This window comes from Xenopus tropicalis, chromosome 2, assembly GCF_000004195.4.
Source record: "Xenopus tropicalis strain Nigerian chromosome 2, UCB_Xtro_10.0, whole genome shotgun sequence".
In the NCBI taxonomy this organism is placed as follows: domain Eukaryota; kingdom Metazoa; phylum Chordata; class Amphibia; order Anura; family Pipidae; genus Xenopus; species Xenopus tropicalis.
In genome coordinates, this window is record NC_030678.2 from 134,073,663 (window position 1) to 134,090,071 (window position 16,409).

The following is a 16,409-nucleotide window of genomic DNA, read 5'->3' on the forward strand; positions in this document are numbered from 1 at the left end:
GTGCTTTCCAGGTAGGTCAATGAATTCACATATAAATCAGGTAATCATTAAGCCTGGCTTTCAGTCTTGCGTGCAATATTTATGAGTTTGCTCTAGAGGTTGATAAGCTAAATCAATCATTGATTTAGCCCACACACACAGATGATAAAAAGTTAATTACTACACTGTACATGAGATTTGAGTTATAGAAGCAGTGCAGGTATTGATCCCAGGAGAACCACACTGTCTTGTTTTGGTCAGGAAAAAAATTGTCCCCCTTTTGGCCCTTTATGCTAATTATGCCTCAGAGTATTTGGTTTTGATTAATATAATATTGCTTAGTGCTGCTCGAAAGAACTTTTCCCTAAATCCTTAGGTCATTCAAATGTATACCTAGGATAAATGTTTTGTGTATTTGGCATACTTCATTGCTACCAAGTAATGAATGCAAGAATGTAGAGAACCTCTGGCGTTAGTACAGAATGTAGATCAACAATCCAGTAATACTTAAACAAACACATAACCTAAGTCTATTATAAACACTAATAAAAACATAAGGAAAGTAAATCAATGCATTTATAATTTTAACCAGAGAAAAACAAAGAATTCTTTTTCATTTCGCCCGAGGACATTATTTTTCATTGATTATTTTTCCCCACAAGTTTCTTTATGCATTTGTATTTCTGTGATTTACCAACCTTTTAACTAAGTCAACATTTAATTAACCAATTACAACTATCATCATTATTATTATTATTATGTTGATGGCTATTTCTCTTTCCCAGCAAAATTTTGAGTAATATGTCATAATATTTGTTGTTGTAATATGGTGATTTTTTTAACTGCATCTTTACTTTCATCTGGCACACAAAGGGGCGGATTTACTAATCCACGAACGGTCCGAAGGCGTCCGCATGCGTTTTTTTCGTAATGATCGGTATTTTGCGATTTTTTCGTAAATTGACGCGACTTTTTTCGTAGCCATTACGACTGTTTTGCAAAATGTTGCGACTTTTTCGTAGCGCTACAACTTGCGCGAATTGTCGCGACTTTTTCGTAGCCTTCGCGCCGAGTACGAAAGTTTCGGATTCATTCAAGTTTCAGTATCGTGACTTTTCTTGGGCCAGGTTAGAGCTGCAGAGTGCCATTGAGTCCTATTGGAGGCTTCCAAAATCATGCAAAGTCTGAAATTTTGCCCCCAGTTTACGAGCGCTCAATACGAAAAAGTTGTGACAAGATATGAGCAAATTGTAATGGCTACGAAAAAGTCGCAACAATTCGCGCAGTTCGTAATAGTTGCGAAAAAGTCGTGACAATTTCCGAAAAGTCGTAACGGCGACGAAAAAAACGCAAAAAATACGAAAAAGTCACAAAATGTTTGTTTTCCAATCGGAATTTTTCCAATTCGGATTCGAATCCCAAAGTGTTTCCTTGTTATGAAGAAACTTGTAGTACTTGCTTTGAGTGATAGCATACCACAGTAAAGTGCCATATAATGTATAGGTAGCAACAATATTATGTAAGGGTGTACATCTCAAACAAACAGAAAACAGCAAACTGATTAAAAAGGAAGGTGAAGAGCACCCTGCTCATGAGAGCTTACATTTGCAAGGTTATTGTATCATTTGAAAAAAGCTAGCTATCAGGGCTGCACTGATTGAACCTAATATATATGCAAGCAATTTGCAATCAGTCAAGCCCTGCAAATTGCATTCATTAGAAGTGCTTCTGATTTCTAAATGATCTGTTAACCTTACTGTATTAGATTCTGTTATTAAAAAGGGCTAAACTAAATGTGAGAGGCATTGAGGTCTTAACATGATGTATAGCCCTGCTTTCCTCTGGTGCCAGGGATTTTTAAATCACATATTTTCAGAGCAGCATTGAAATCTTTCTTAAACAGTACAGTCTGTGAGTACATAACATGGGCTAGGGTTTCATCACAGCACTGATCCTACATCACACACATCCTGCCTGCTATTGACTTTAAGAAAGATCCTCCTTTCTACTAGTTTCTTAGTAGAAAATGGTACTGCCAATTCTGCCTTAAAATGTCAGCACTATAGGATTAACAAGGGTATTGCAGCAAGGAGTAAAATAAAATCCAAAATTATTTTTTTTAAATGTGTAAATAGTAAAAAATTAAGCAAGAAGGGGTGGGACCTTTATTAATGAGCTTCGCTCTGTGATTGCCAAACCTCTTCACTGTGCAGAGAAAGAATTGCTAATGTGGCGATTGTAGTGTTTAAATGCAGTTTTGATACAGCCATTTGAGCAGAGCTGGCAGCTGGCAGCAGTGCTGTGTGTGAGTGGGTCAAAACTTTGCAGTGATGCTATTTAAAAAAATGCATCCCGTTCTCAGCCTGAAAAAGATTGGCCTGTTAGCTTAACATCACTGGTAGGAAAGCTGAAGGGGGTAATAAAGGATAAGATGCTTGAATACATTGAAAATCTCCATACTATGAATTTGTGCCAGCATGGTTTTATGCATAATAGATCTTGCCAGGCTAATTTAATTGCCTTGAGGCTAAGGGGAGGAGAACAGAAACCTAGACTAAATATATAGATGGCAGTGGATATATTCTTCTTAGACTTTGTAAAGCTTTTGATACACTACCACACAGAAGGTTACTGGTTAAATATTGGCCTGGAACATAATATTTGTACTTAGATAGAAAACTGACTGAAGGATAGATTACAAAGAGCTGTGTAATTCTAGCCAATGTCTTTTAGTGAATACTAAAGCAAATAAAGAACTGCTTTGCATAAATAGGGCATTAACATGGGGCATGAAAACATAATTTGGCCTATATAGATCCCTGCTGAAGCCTTACCTTTAGTATGCAGTGCTGTTTTGGGCTCCAGTCCTTAAGAAGGATATTAATAAGCTGGAGAAAGTGCAGAGAAGTTCAAGTCGACTGGTAAAAGGGATGGAGGATTTAAAGTGGACCTGTCACCCAGGCATAAAAAACTGCATCATAAAAGCCCTGTTCACATTAAACATCCAAATTCATTTTTTTTATTACCACATCCATACCCATTATAAAAGCATTAAAAACTTCTAGCTGTCAATCATATATTGCCTGCCCCGCCTCTATGCCTACAATTACTTTTACTTTCCATTCAGCACTCACTTTCTCCCACCCTCCTCACTATCTAATTGTGTAGCCAGTGCATGGCCATTTGCATCAGGTTCCCCATTCTGGCACATACACAAGATTTTGGCATGATGCAAAGCTTTTCTTATTAACAAAATGGCATCTGCCTGCTTGCTGTGATTGTGTAATTACAAGACTGAGGGAAACAAGATTAAAATAATTGATATAGTGTAAGTGAAGTTTATTTTGCTTGACTAACTCAATAAGAAAGAATTTGTAATGATTTATTAGGGTGACAGGTCCCCTTTAAACTATGAGGAAAAACTGTGAAGGTTGGAGTAGTTTTCACTGGGGGGGCATGATTACTCTTTACAAAACAATTTTCCTATAGGAAAGTACAAAGCACAGAACTTTTAGTTGAAGAAGGGTAGGTGGTTGTTCACGTTGACAGTAGTGAGATTGTAGAATATCCTACTGGGTGATGTTGTGATGGCAGATTCTATTTATGCCTGTAAGAATGGCTTGGATGGTTCTTTGACATAATAGCATAATATCCAAGGCTATTGTGATCTTAAGATTTAGATCTTAAGAGCTACTGTTAGTTATAGGTATTGGTACTGTATATAGTATATAGTTATTTATGTAAGTACATCAAAAGGTCAGTATAACTACTGTATGTGTATACTAGGGTTCATTTGGAGGGGGAACTTTTTTCAACCCAACTTGGGATCCCTTATCCAGAAACCCATTATACAGAAAGCTCTGAATTGCAGGAATGCCATCCCCCATAGAGTACAATTTAAGCTAATTAATCTAATGTTTAAAAATGTATATTTAACAATAAAATCATAATAAAAATAACAGTACCTTGATAGTAACTAAGCTGCATGAATCCATTTTGGTCGCAAATCAATCCTACTGGGTTATATTTTATGTTTAAATGATTCTTAGCAGACTTATAAATAACAAAAGATTCCAGATAATAGCTCCTATACCTGTAAACGTAAACAAAATTACTTTTGAATGTTAGATTTATTTATCATTCCATTATAATGGTTCACCAGTCATGCTGTGGCTCTCCATGTTCTCTTTAGTCAAAGTCTGACCTGGCTCTTGGTATCAGTAAAATGTATGACTGTGGCATTGTCCCAGTTGCCTTTCCTTAACCACACTAATACAATATACAAAGCTTGAGCTACACAGGACTTCTAAACACATCGGTTCAGATGCTATGTGCATGTGATGGCATAAATTAAGAAATAATGAATAACTGATTTATTTGATAAAATTATTTTCATAATCAGATCAACACTTCATGAGCACCCCACAAGGTCATACCATTTAATACAGAATGAAAGGGTCCCTGTCTCAGACACATTCTTTTTAATCATTCCACTTATATTCTATATCTTGAAGTTAGAAACACTTTGAATTCTTGATGATTACTTTCTGAGTACTTTCCACATGTAGCTTGCAATAATTTCCTATAGTTTCTACACATTATTTAGCCTATAACTTTTCTAATAGCCCAAAAGCCATGATTCAAAATGCCTGCAATCTAAATCCACAGATGCATACCTTAAGAGACACTGTCTTGTCACAAAGTTTGATACATTACCATAGAAGCAGTATGTACTATGAAAAACAAGATCATAGAATAACCCACTCTTCACATTAGCAGCAGTGGCTCAGGGCTGAAATCCAGCTGCTTAATTTATGAGGGTATTTCATGGTTATCCATAAAAATCAATCATGGTGAAGCAAGTAAAGTTGCCTGCTGTATACCATTAATTATTATTAGCTCTAGAAGGAAAAAATACCCAAGCCAGTTTCCTCTTTGCCTTATTGTCTTGACCTGTATATTGGAGAGTGCTTATGGCTGTGTCTTGGCCAGAGATGTGGCCCCAAAATAACAGAAATAAATTATATCTGCACATTATTTGTAAACCCCCCATACAAAGTGAAATAAATAATAGTTTACTGTTATTAGTGAATGAGTCCTTCTGCCACTTCAGTTTTTATACAGCAACTGCTATAGGACTAGTTGTGTGTATGCTGTTTGTCCCAAGTACATATTTTCTACAAAAGAAATTATGGCTATTTTTTTTGCATAATTCATTCTGTTTTATTACATGCATTTTGTACATGAAAGACAAAATACACTTCAAAACATTACAGAATGCAGTTTGTGGAATTATAGTATCCTTTTGTACTTTTGTAGAAGTGCGATTTTATATTGTTTACTATTGAATATGGCCACAATTACATATTGTGTATGCCCTGAGAGAAATTCAGTTTGCACATGGGGGATATTTTTCTACACAGAATGTATTGTTTGTAAACAAAATGTATTTGGGACAATTGTCACCCCATAGTTGTGAGCCCTAAAGGAAAAAAAAATTGGATGGTAATCTGCTGTGGTTTTCAGGCAATGGTGTATATAGATCTTTTGCCTTTCTGTTAATATTTCCCTGCAAAATGTATTACCCTGCATTGTTTTGCAGGCAGGCAACAAAATGTATTTTTATATGTCATCATGTTCTTGGCGACACGCTGACAGTTAAATGTGGTCTTCCTAAAAGCAATACAATCATAGCTATTTGACACAGGTGGCTGGAAAATGTATTTTATGTTATTAGTCCAAGTCAGAACAGGCTTCTAGGTGATGTTTTAATTTCTTAAAAGCTTTTTTCATGTCTTTGAGGCATGTGCACTCATCTTCTTTGCTACTGAATCAATCTAACCCAATTAAGTGCTGAACTCTTGAGATATCGCTGCCCGCAGAAATAGTGCATGCAAGGCAGGAATCTTAATTTGATGGGAGTGGAGTTCAAGAGGGCCCCAAATATTAAAATGTTAAACTATAATTGAATTTATTTTTTTCTCAATTCCAAAAGTAACTGTACAATGGTGGATTGTACTGCTAGCTAGAACGACCTTGAAACTGGGACCTTATTATTCATGCTTTACCTTGTGTTTGGATTAGTTTAGGAAATTAGATTCTTGCAAAGCCATAGCTATTCCAGTTCGAAAGGTAATAACGTCTTCAAATTAATGCCGCTGCAGTCCTTATATTGTTTCTATGTTTGAAATAACTTGTATAGGAAAATAGAAAACCTTGTGCACCAAGATTCAACAATAACAAAACCTATTTTCTGAATAATTCATGTTTGCATACAACAAACAGTTCTTATGTGTGGTATTCTGGTTTTATGACTTTTCAATTCAGAGCTGTTGTCTTGGTTGCTCAGTGTGAAAAATGTAATGTTTACTCTTATTTTTTTTTTTACCCAAAATGTCCCCAGGCTTTCTGCAATGATCTATTCCTTTCATTTAAGCACATGCTTTGAAGATGCTTTCAAAAAGAATTTGGCCATTTAAAGGACTGGAACAGAAATATCCTTCTTCTAAGGCACCAAGTGGTGGTAAAGGCTAGTTTTAGTGTGGCCTGTAACATTTATTAGTTGTAGTTAAATTGTCCAAAGTTTTTTAAATCATTAAATAGCATCTTCTTAAAGGGAAAATAAAGCCCTTAAGAACCTTGCTCTAAGTACTCTATGCACTGAAATACTGCATCCGTTCAAAAGTACAGCAGCCATTGCCAGTGAAGATCAATGCTGTACTGAGTATCTCCTTATTCTTCTTTTCTTTGACAACCTACCCTTTACTATTTAAGGCTTGCACATGCTCAGTGTGCTCTGGGGTGCCGTATTTAAGAAAAGGTAAGAGGTGATTGTAAAACATTAGCAGGTAAAATCCATCAATTTAATCTAACCAACCAACCAAACTCTGTTGGTAGCTTGTAGAAGAAAGTATTTTAAAACCCTCTTATAGGTGCCACCTGACACCTTTACAACTGTATACTCAGTGCTGGATTTGTTGTTGGGGTGCCCCGAGGCTGCCCCTATTATTTTTCCCAACTCAGTGCTGGGACTGCTCCTTAAAGAAAAAGAGGGATTGGCTGGGGTGGGCCCTAAACCCATTGGTTCACATGGAAAGCAAGAGGTAATAATCATGATTATTTTTCCAGTGATACAGACCACATGGCAAAATTGTGGAAACTGTTAAACTGGCCAAAAATATCTTTATAGCTATTTTGGCATCTCCATATAGTTGGCTCATATTTAATTATTTTTATTTGTATTAAACAAATGTATGAAAGTCAATGTAAAATGTATATAAATATGTTACCTTATAGTTGACCAATTCTTAATAGTATTACTAATTAAGCTATCATAAAATAATAGTAAAACTCAGGGCTGCTTCAATCTCTGTAAATCTGTGTATGTGTACAATAAAATTAACTCAAAGGGGCAGATTTACCAAAACACAAATTCGAATCCCGAATGGGAAAAATTCGGACTTTATCATGACTTTATCGTATTGAACGATCGTAAACGGCGGGAAAACCTTTCCGACTTTGCATGATTTTTGGAAGCCTCCCATAGGAATAAATGGCACGCTGCAGCTTCAACCTGGCCCAAGGAAAGTCTCCCATAGGGCTCAATGGTACTCTGCAGCTCCAACCTGGCCCAAGGAAAGTCTCCCATAGGGCTCAATGGCACTCTGCAGCTCCAACCTGGCCCAAGGAAAGTCTCCCATAGGGCTCAATGGCACTCTGCAACTCCAACCTGGCCCAAGGAAAGTCACGATACCAAAGCTTGAATGAATCCGAAACTTTCGTACTCGGCGCAACATCGCGACTGCGATGAAAAAGTCACAAAAATACCGATCATTACGGAAAAAAACGCATTCAGACGCATTCAGAGCATTTGTGGATTGATAAATGTGCCCCATAATAAGAGTGCCCTTTTTATGACAATATATAACTTTTATAAAATATCATTATAAAAGCATAAATAAACGCCCCTAACTAATAAATGTTTTAATAAGGGAGATCTTTTCATACTTTCAGTTTTTCAGTCAGTAAGATATGGTAAACATTGGTGAAACTGAGGCCTTGGTTGACACATCTTTCATTTATTCACTTTTTCCTCACTCAGCAAATTTTGTTGCTGGGAATTTTTGCAGCCATTGTAAAGCCCTGGCTTTATTAGATTGTTGATCATCTCAAAACATAGCACTGTTCTGTTGCTACGAGAGGAGAAAAATGTTGTCCATCAGGCAGACCTGGTAAGGATTTGTATTATACTCCATGACAACTGTATTTACTTTTGAATGAACCATCACTCAGTTTCTGAGGTTTCTAACGGAATGATCTACTTCTGTAACGTATTACAAATGAATGTGTGATGGGGGTGATGATTCCAATGGTTTTTAGCATACCTGCATTATTCTACCTTAAATGCTTTTGTCTGAGGTCACCTAATAAGAACATAAAAGGGGGATGGATGCCTGGAGCCTTAAAGAGGACCTGTCACCCTAAGAAATAATTCCACATTGTTTTCTATTGTGTTTGTCAAGTAAAATAAACTTCACATACACTATAAAAATTATTTTAATCTTATTTTCTTTAGCCTTGGAATTCACAATTGCAGCAAGCAGGCAGGTGCCATTTTGTGGACACTGTTTCTTTGTATCTTGCCAAAATCTTGTTTCTGTGCCAGTATGGGGGGACCTGATGCTCATGCCTGTGCACTGGTTACACAATTACATGGTGAGGAGGGAGGGTGTGAGAAGTGCAGCAATATCTAATAAGTTCTGCAAAGAACTTCTTAGTTCTGCAAAGTTCATATACAATCATGGACTGCACCCAGGCAAGCTTTCACCTGGATACACGAGTGCATATGTATATAAATCAATGTATGTATATATATATATACACACATATTCAAACATCAAGGGGGAATCACATTTGAGATTACATTTTTTCAATGTTTGAGAAAAGCACAGTAAAAAAACTCCTGAATTTTAATTTCCAAACTCGAATTTGGGAGATTTATCAATCGAAAAATCTTGAAATTCAAATGAAAAAAATAGGTGGTTAATGTTGAGCTTCTTTTAAAGTTAAAAAAATTAAAAGGTTTATTTTCAACATTCAAACTTTAATTTTTAATCTTTTGTCAAATTCTAATAATAAATGAAACAATGTTTTTTTGCTGCAATCAGGTTTTTCAAAGTTGAGTTTTCATGTATGTGCTAGTGACTGATAAAGAAAACTTGTGTTTGAAAAAAATCCAATTAAGTTTAACCAAAATAACGTTTAGTGATTGAATTTAGAAAGAAACTAATTAGAAAACTAATAAATCTGCCTATAGTATGGGCCATAAATGAAGAATTGTATAGAGTTTTAAAACCGTTCCACAGATAGCTTTACAATACAAAGTCCAACCTTAATTTAAGATGGAAAGAATATTACATCCAAAGTCAAGATTGTGTTCTGTTAATGTTCCCATCTGACAATTTAAAACACTTTGTGACATACTTACCTTAATTAAGGGATTTCAAGGAGAAGCACTGGAGTAAGTATTAAGGTCACATTCATAACTTAGCTGGAAGCTAGGAATTTCAGTTCTCTCATACTGAGCCACTTTATGGACAATATCTATCAAGATGCAGTATAAAACTGTAGTCTGACCCATCATTTTTGTGATTTATTTGTGTAAGTCTGTACTAGATCATTTCATCCTATTATGATCTACATGTAAATGTCAAAAGCTAGAATTGGTTGGTTTTGCTTCATCAGAGGATAAGGATGTCAGGAAAAAATATTGAACTAATAGTGGCAGTGATGGTCAGGAAAGAAAAGCAATAGTAAAGCACAATACATATTTCTTTTCATACCTCCCTCAGTTCTCTTTATCAGCCTTTTCTTCAACCTCATAATGCATTTTGAAAATGATAAACTGATACAAACATGATTTTACACATTTTTAATTCTCTTTTTGAAAAAAGCGCATTGCCCGGGATATGTCAGTATCTTTTTGAGAATGATTTATGATGAAATAATCTTGCTTTTATCTCTGCACAAAAATGCACTCAGGATTTATATAAAACCTCTTATACTATATATATATACTATAACTATATACCCTTTTATGCCACCATGACATCTTGACAGGTACACAGTATGGTCTCTAAAACCATAAATTCATGACCAGGAAACAATAAGGCTTGTGCAAGAAATTAACCTAAATTAAAAGAAATGGGAAGAAATTCTGCAAATACAGTTGTTGGTTGTTTTCTGACTTGTTTGACTATTATTTAGGTTTGTTAACAACTGATATTTAGGTATTAAATCCTCTCTAAATGTATCTGAATTCCTTTGCAGCAATACAGGAAAAGTGCCTCCAGGTAAGTGGAAGATCAATGGAGAAATATTTGCATTAACTGAGTGCAGAGATCAATACTTCGGCATACATAATGATCAGTTCACCAACCGCTTGGATGAGTCCAACAGTGAAACCACACTGAGAATCTGAGCTGAGAAAAGCGGGGTAGCACCACCTTCATTGTTATGTTGGGTTGAAAACCCCAACATACAGTTCTTTGAATTCAGCTTATTCTTCCATTTTTTCTTCTTCTTCTTCTTAGCTCCCCCCATTTTCTAAACGCTACTCCTCATACAGTTTTAGGGGTACAACACCCAAACTCTCCACACTTCTTCGCCCTATAGCGGAGCAGGCTGCTTGCGCTTTTCTAAGCAATCCCGCCCCCAGTCTTTTTGTGGCGCCGCTCCGAACACCCCAATTTTTTCATTGACTTTGACAGGGAAGATTTTCAAACTGCTGCCACAGCTTTGAAGCTATACCCCCCAAACTTGAATAACATAATCATGGAGTCACCCGAGTGATACAGCGACATTTGTTAATTACCCAAAGTGGGAGGGGCCAACAACAGCCAATCAAATTTCACCTATTGACTTTAATGGGGAAATTGAAACTGCTGACAAAAAATTTAATCAGCCGGCACAACAAGTAAAGTGCAAGCGGGGCAAAGCCCCTGCGTGTTTATTCAGAAATTGAAACTACTGCCAATCCTACTGCTTTGAGGCTACACCCCCCCAAACTTGAATCATATAGTCATGGGGTCAGCCTGAATGAAAATATGATGATTGTTGGATGCCCACAAGTGGGTGGAGCTGTGAACATCCAATAAGATTTTACCTATTGACTTGGCGGAATTTCAACCTGCTGCCATTCTCACAGTAATAACACCGGGGTCCCCAAACTTTGCAGAGTTAGGCACCAGGTAACTGTGGTTCAAGGTTAGAAAAAGTGGGCAGGGCCACCAACAGCCAATATGAATTTACCTATTGACTTTCAATGGGGAAATTCAACCTGCTGTCATTCTCACAGTATTAGCACCAGGGTCCCCAAACGTTTTACAGTTGGTGGCTAGGGACTGCAGTTTTAGTTTTGAAAAAGTGGGTGGAGCCACCAACAGCCAATCAGATTTCACCTATTGAATTTTATTGGTTTGATGTCAGGGTTCCCAAACTTTGCACAGTCAGTCACTGGGTGACTACATAGTCAAGGTTAGAAAAATTGGGCAGGGCCACCAAAAGCCAATCACATTTCTTTCATTGTTTTCAGAGGGAAATTTTAACTGCTGCCATTCTCACATGTTTAATGTCAAGGTCCCTAAACTTTGCACAGTTCGTCACTGGGTGACTACGTTACAAGTTTAGGAAAGTGGGCGGGGCCAACAACAGCCAATCAGATTTCACCTATAGACTTCATATGTTTAAATTTAAACTGCTGCCATTATTTAAATATTAATACTAAGGTCCTCAAACTTTGCAGAGCTAGTCACTAAGTAACTGCAGTTCAGAGTCAGGGAAAGTTGGTGGAGCCACCATCAGCCAGTCAGATTTTAACTATTGATTTTCAAAGGGAAATTCAGCCTGCTGCCATTCTCACAGGATTAACACCAGGGTCACTTGGGAACTGCATTTTTAGGTTTTAAAGAGTGGGTGGAGCCATCAACAGCCAATCAAGCTTCACCTATTGAACTTTTTTGGTTTAAATTTACATTGCTTTCATTTTCACACTATTGCCAGGGTGCCCACAGTTTGTCACTGGGTGACTTTGACTATTAATCCTAGGGTCCCTAAACTTTGCAGAGTTAGTCACTGGGTAACTGCAGTTGCAGGTTAGAAAAAGTGGGCAGAGCCACCAAGTGCCAATCAGATGTCACTCATTGGCTTTCAGTGGGGAAATTTAAATTGCTGCCATTCACTGTTAAAAACAGGGTCCCCAAACTTTGCACAGTTGTATTTACTATATAACTGTGGTCCAAGGTTAGAAAAAGTGGGCGGAGCCAACAACAGATTAGATTTCATTCAGTGACTTCAAGTTTTTCAAACCAACATGAAGTAACTGGTTTATAGGCCCTTCACATCAGCTTGTCGAGATGGACTGCGTTACCCTAGTCCGTCACTGACCCCTGAGTTTGAAAGGCGCAGGAAGGGGGATGCAGGAATGGAGCGGTGCTGGTTGTGACACAGTAAAAACATCCTGTACGCATCTAATCCTCCCAGTGAACAGGAATGAAAACCAATAACCAAAGACTTTAGACGGCACCATCTGAAACCAACACCTTACTGACAGAGTTGGAAAAACAGTGGGCAAAAACTTCATTAAGGACAAAGTTGGATTTATATTTGATTGTACATTGATAAAGGCTAAGTGCAACCACGTCACAAAGACTTTATGGGCACATTATGGGACACTGACTTCTGGGCAGGTAAAGGGCCAACAAGTCCCACAAGGCCTTGGTGGGCCCTGGGCAAAAATCCAAATAGTGGGGCCCTATTATGCTGCTCCATGCAGCATGGCAACATTTTTTTTTTTTTTTTAACTATGCCAACTTTTTGGCCACACCGCTAAACACCACACCTGTTTCACCAAAACATAACCCAGATGTGTCAGAATAATTACCACAGAGGATGGATACTCAGTAAATTTACCTAGCCGTGCCAGTATAATTAATACGAAAAATGTTAACCCCAGCTGTGCCATTGTAATGACTATAAAAATGGCCAATCGCCATAAAATGGCCAATGAGCACCAAGCCAGACATGCCAATAAGACCACTGAAAAATGATCAATAAGCACCAATAATGCGAGAGAAAGGAATACAGAGAAGAAGTTCCTCTATAAGGAGAATTACTCAGCAGCACTAGTAGCCTCCCCTGTAATATGTTTTACTGTGTCACAGCCAGCACCGCTCCATTCCTGCATCCCCCTTCCTGTGCCTTTCAAACGCAGGGGTCAGTGACCGACTAGAGTAGCGTAGTCCATCCAGACAAGCTGATGTGAGAGGCCCATAAGCCAGCTTCTTCATTTTTCCACAATTATCACACGGCTCTGTTTCACAAGTACACACACAGGCACACAATTCAGCAGCTGGAGGATGGCAGGTGTTATGGTTTATCTTTCCACTTTTATTCTCTACTTCTCCCTTCTTCTCTCTCTCTCTCTCTCTCTACTCCTCTACCTTTATACCACCCCTCACCATCACTGAAAATCATTGTACTGCTTCATAAGTGCACCTTATTTTTCAAAGTGATGCACTTTGTCACCATTTTTTTACACAGCATAATAAATAGGCCCCCTCAATGTTTTCCTGCTTCCACCTGGCTGCAATTGGTCTTCATTTATTTTATCCTTTCATTTATTTAGGTTTCTGTTTTTCACTTCTACAGTTTGGTTTTCAACAGCTATCCGGTTGCTAGGGTCTTATTTACACTAGCAACCAGGCAGTGGCATGTCAGAGACTGGTATATGTATATATATATATATATATATATAGGTTAGGTAATGAACACAAATTAACAATAACAGTAAAATTGTAGCCTCGCAGAACAATTGTTTTTTGGATGTTGGGGGTCAGTGAGTGACTCCCATTTGAAAGCTGAAAATAGTCCAAAGAAGAAGACTTAGTTCAGAAAGTATTCAAATAGAACAAAAAATAGCAATAAAGCGCAATGGCAAAGTTGCAAGGAATAGGACATTCTGTAACATAGCAAAAGGTGAAGCACCCATTTAAGCCACGAGCATGGGGAGTTCCCTGTAGGCTCTGCAGTGCTTGTGCTCACCCTGCGCAAGTGTTTTAGCTCCTGCTGATGTTGCCTCTTACCCGCAGGCCCGAACACAGCACCTTTTCATTGTGTCTTGTACCTTAGGGCTGTTCTCTGTTACCTACAGCACAGGCGCAGCAAACCCCCCCCAGTTTGTGGATATTATTATCCTATTTTTGAACATGAAGGACTCCTAGTAGTTGTGAAAGTTGTCAATAAGCTGGCCTTATATTACGCCCCAATGTTGCTTTCATTTAGTGCATTGTATTTATTGGTGTGTTTAATAAAGTGTATAAATAGTGTGCCTTTTTCCTATATAGGCCCCTAGAGTTGTGAATAAAGAAAGATGGAGGTCCCTTGTCTGTGGGGAAGCTGTAGCAGGTTGTATTTTGCACAAGCGGCTGAATAGGATTGTCAAGAAGTCAAGAATGCTGAAAGATTAAGAGTTTACTTAACGTGGGGGGGGGGTTGGGGGGGGCGGCCAGCATGTCTGAGGGGAGAGACCTTGAATTGCCCATCCTGTTGGCCTTGTGGAGAGTAAACAAAATGGTTGCCATTTTCAGTGCACAGTGTTGTGCGTGTCATCAATATTACTCCTGCGTGTTCCTCAGGTTTCTTAATCAAAGCTTAAATGAACATATTTCTCTCTTTGTAATGGACTCTTCCACCATATGCAAATGAGCTAGCAGTGCCTCCAACGGTTGCTAGGCACCTCCTTGCCCAGTAGGACAGACAGCTCTGCTGCTGCTGTGGGAGAGAGAACTGTTATTTAATGGGGGGGGCATCACTACTGGCTGCAGGTTTAACTACTGTATATTGAATGTTTTACAAAAAGTTTTGATATTCTATTCAGCTGATGAGCCCCAGTTTAGGTGCATTGTCCCCAGAGTGTCCCTGTCATTTAGCCAATTGTCATCTTATTTATTGCTTTGTGTTCAATTCCTGGGGTTTTATTAAAAATCCAACATACTGTTCTTCGACTTATTCTTCCGCTTTTTCTTCTTCTTCATCTTCTTCTTCTACGCGACCCCCATTTTCTAAACGCTACTCCTCCTAGATTTTTACGGGTACAACACCCAAACTCCCACACTTCTTCACCCTATAGCGGAGCAGGTTGCTTGTGCTTTTCTAAGTGATCCCGTCCCCCATCTTTTTGTGGCACCGCTCTGAACGCTACAATTTTCCCATTGACTTTGACAGGGAAGATTTTCAAAGTGCTGCCACGCTTACAGCTTTGAAGCTACACCCCCCAAACATGAATAACATAATCATGGGGTCACCCGAGTGAAACAGCGAAATTTTTTAGATTACCCAAAGTGGGAGGGGCCAACAACAGCCAGTCAAATTTCACCTATTGACTTTAATGGGGGAAATTGAAACTGCTACCAATCTTACAGCTTTGAGGCTACACTCCCCAAACGTGAATCACATAGTCATGGGCTCAGCCTGAATGAAAATATGATGATTGTTGGATGCCCAAAAGTGGGTGGAGCCGTGAACAGCCAATCAAATTTTACCTATTGACTTGGCGAAAATTCAACCTGCTGCCATTCTCACAGTATTAACACCGGGGTCCCCAAACTTTGCAGAGCTAGTCACCAGGTAACTGCAATTCAGAGTTAGAAGAAGAGGGTGGAGCCACCAACAGCCAATCAGATTTTACCTATTGATTTTCAATGGGGAAATGCAACCTGCTGCCATACTCACAGAATTAACACCAGGGTCACTAGGGGACTGAATTTTTAAGTTTTAAAAAGTGGGTGGAGCCGCCAACAGCCAATCAGACTTCACCTATTGAATTTTTTTGGTTTAAATTTAAAACGCTGCCTTTATCACACTATTTATGTCAGGGTTCCCAAAGTTTGCACAGTCAGTCACTGGCTGACTACGTATTCAGGGTTAGAAAAAGTGGGCGGAGCCACCAACAGCCAATCCATTTCCACCCATTAAATTTAATTGGTTTATATTTAAACTGATGCCATTATTTAAGTATTAATTCCAGGGTTGTTGCAAAGTGAGTCACTGGGTATTTGCTGGTAGAAAAAGTGGACAGACCCACCAACAGCCAATCCCATTTCACCTATTTACTTTCAATGGTGAAGTGTAAAATGCTGTCAGTCCCACAATTTTTATGCCTCAGTCCCCAAACTTTGCAAAGCTGGTCACTGGGGGACTGCAGTTTAACAATAGGAAAAGTGGGTTGGGCCACTAACAGCCAATCACAATTTTCATATTAACTTTTGTTTTAAATTTAAATTGCTGCCGTTCTTTAACTAGTAATTGGAGGCAGTGAGCATGCCTAGTTGGCACCACTTTTAGGCCTTCATAGTCAGAGAGAGTGCTCAGAA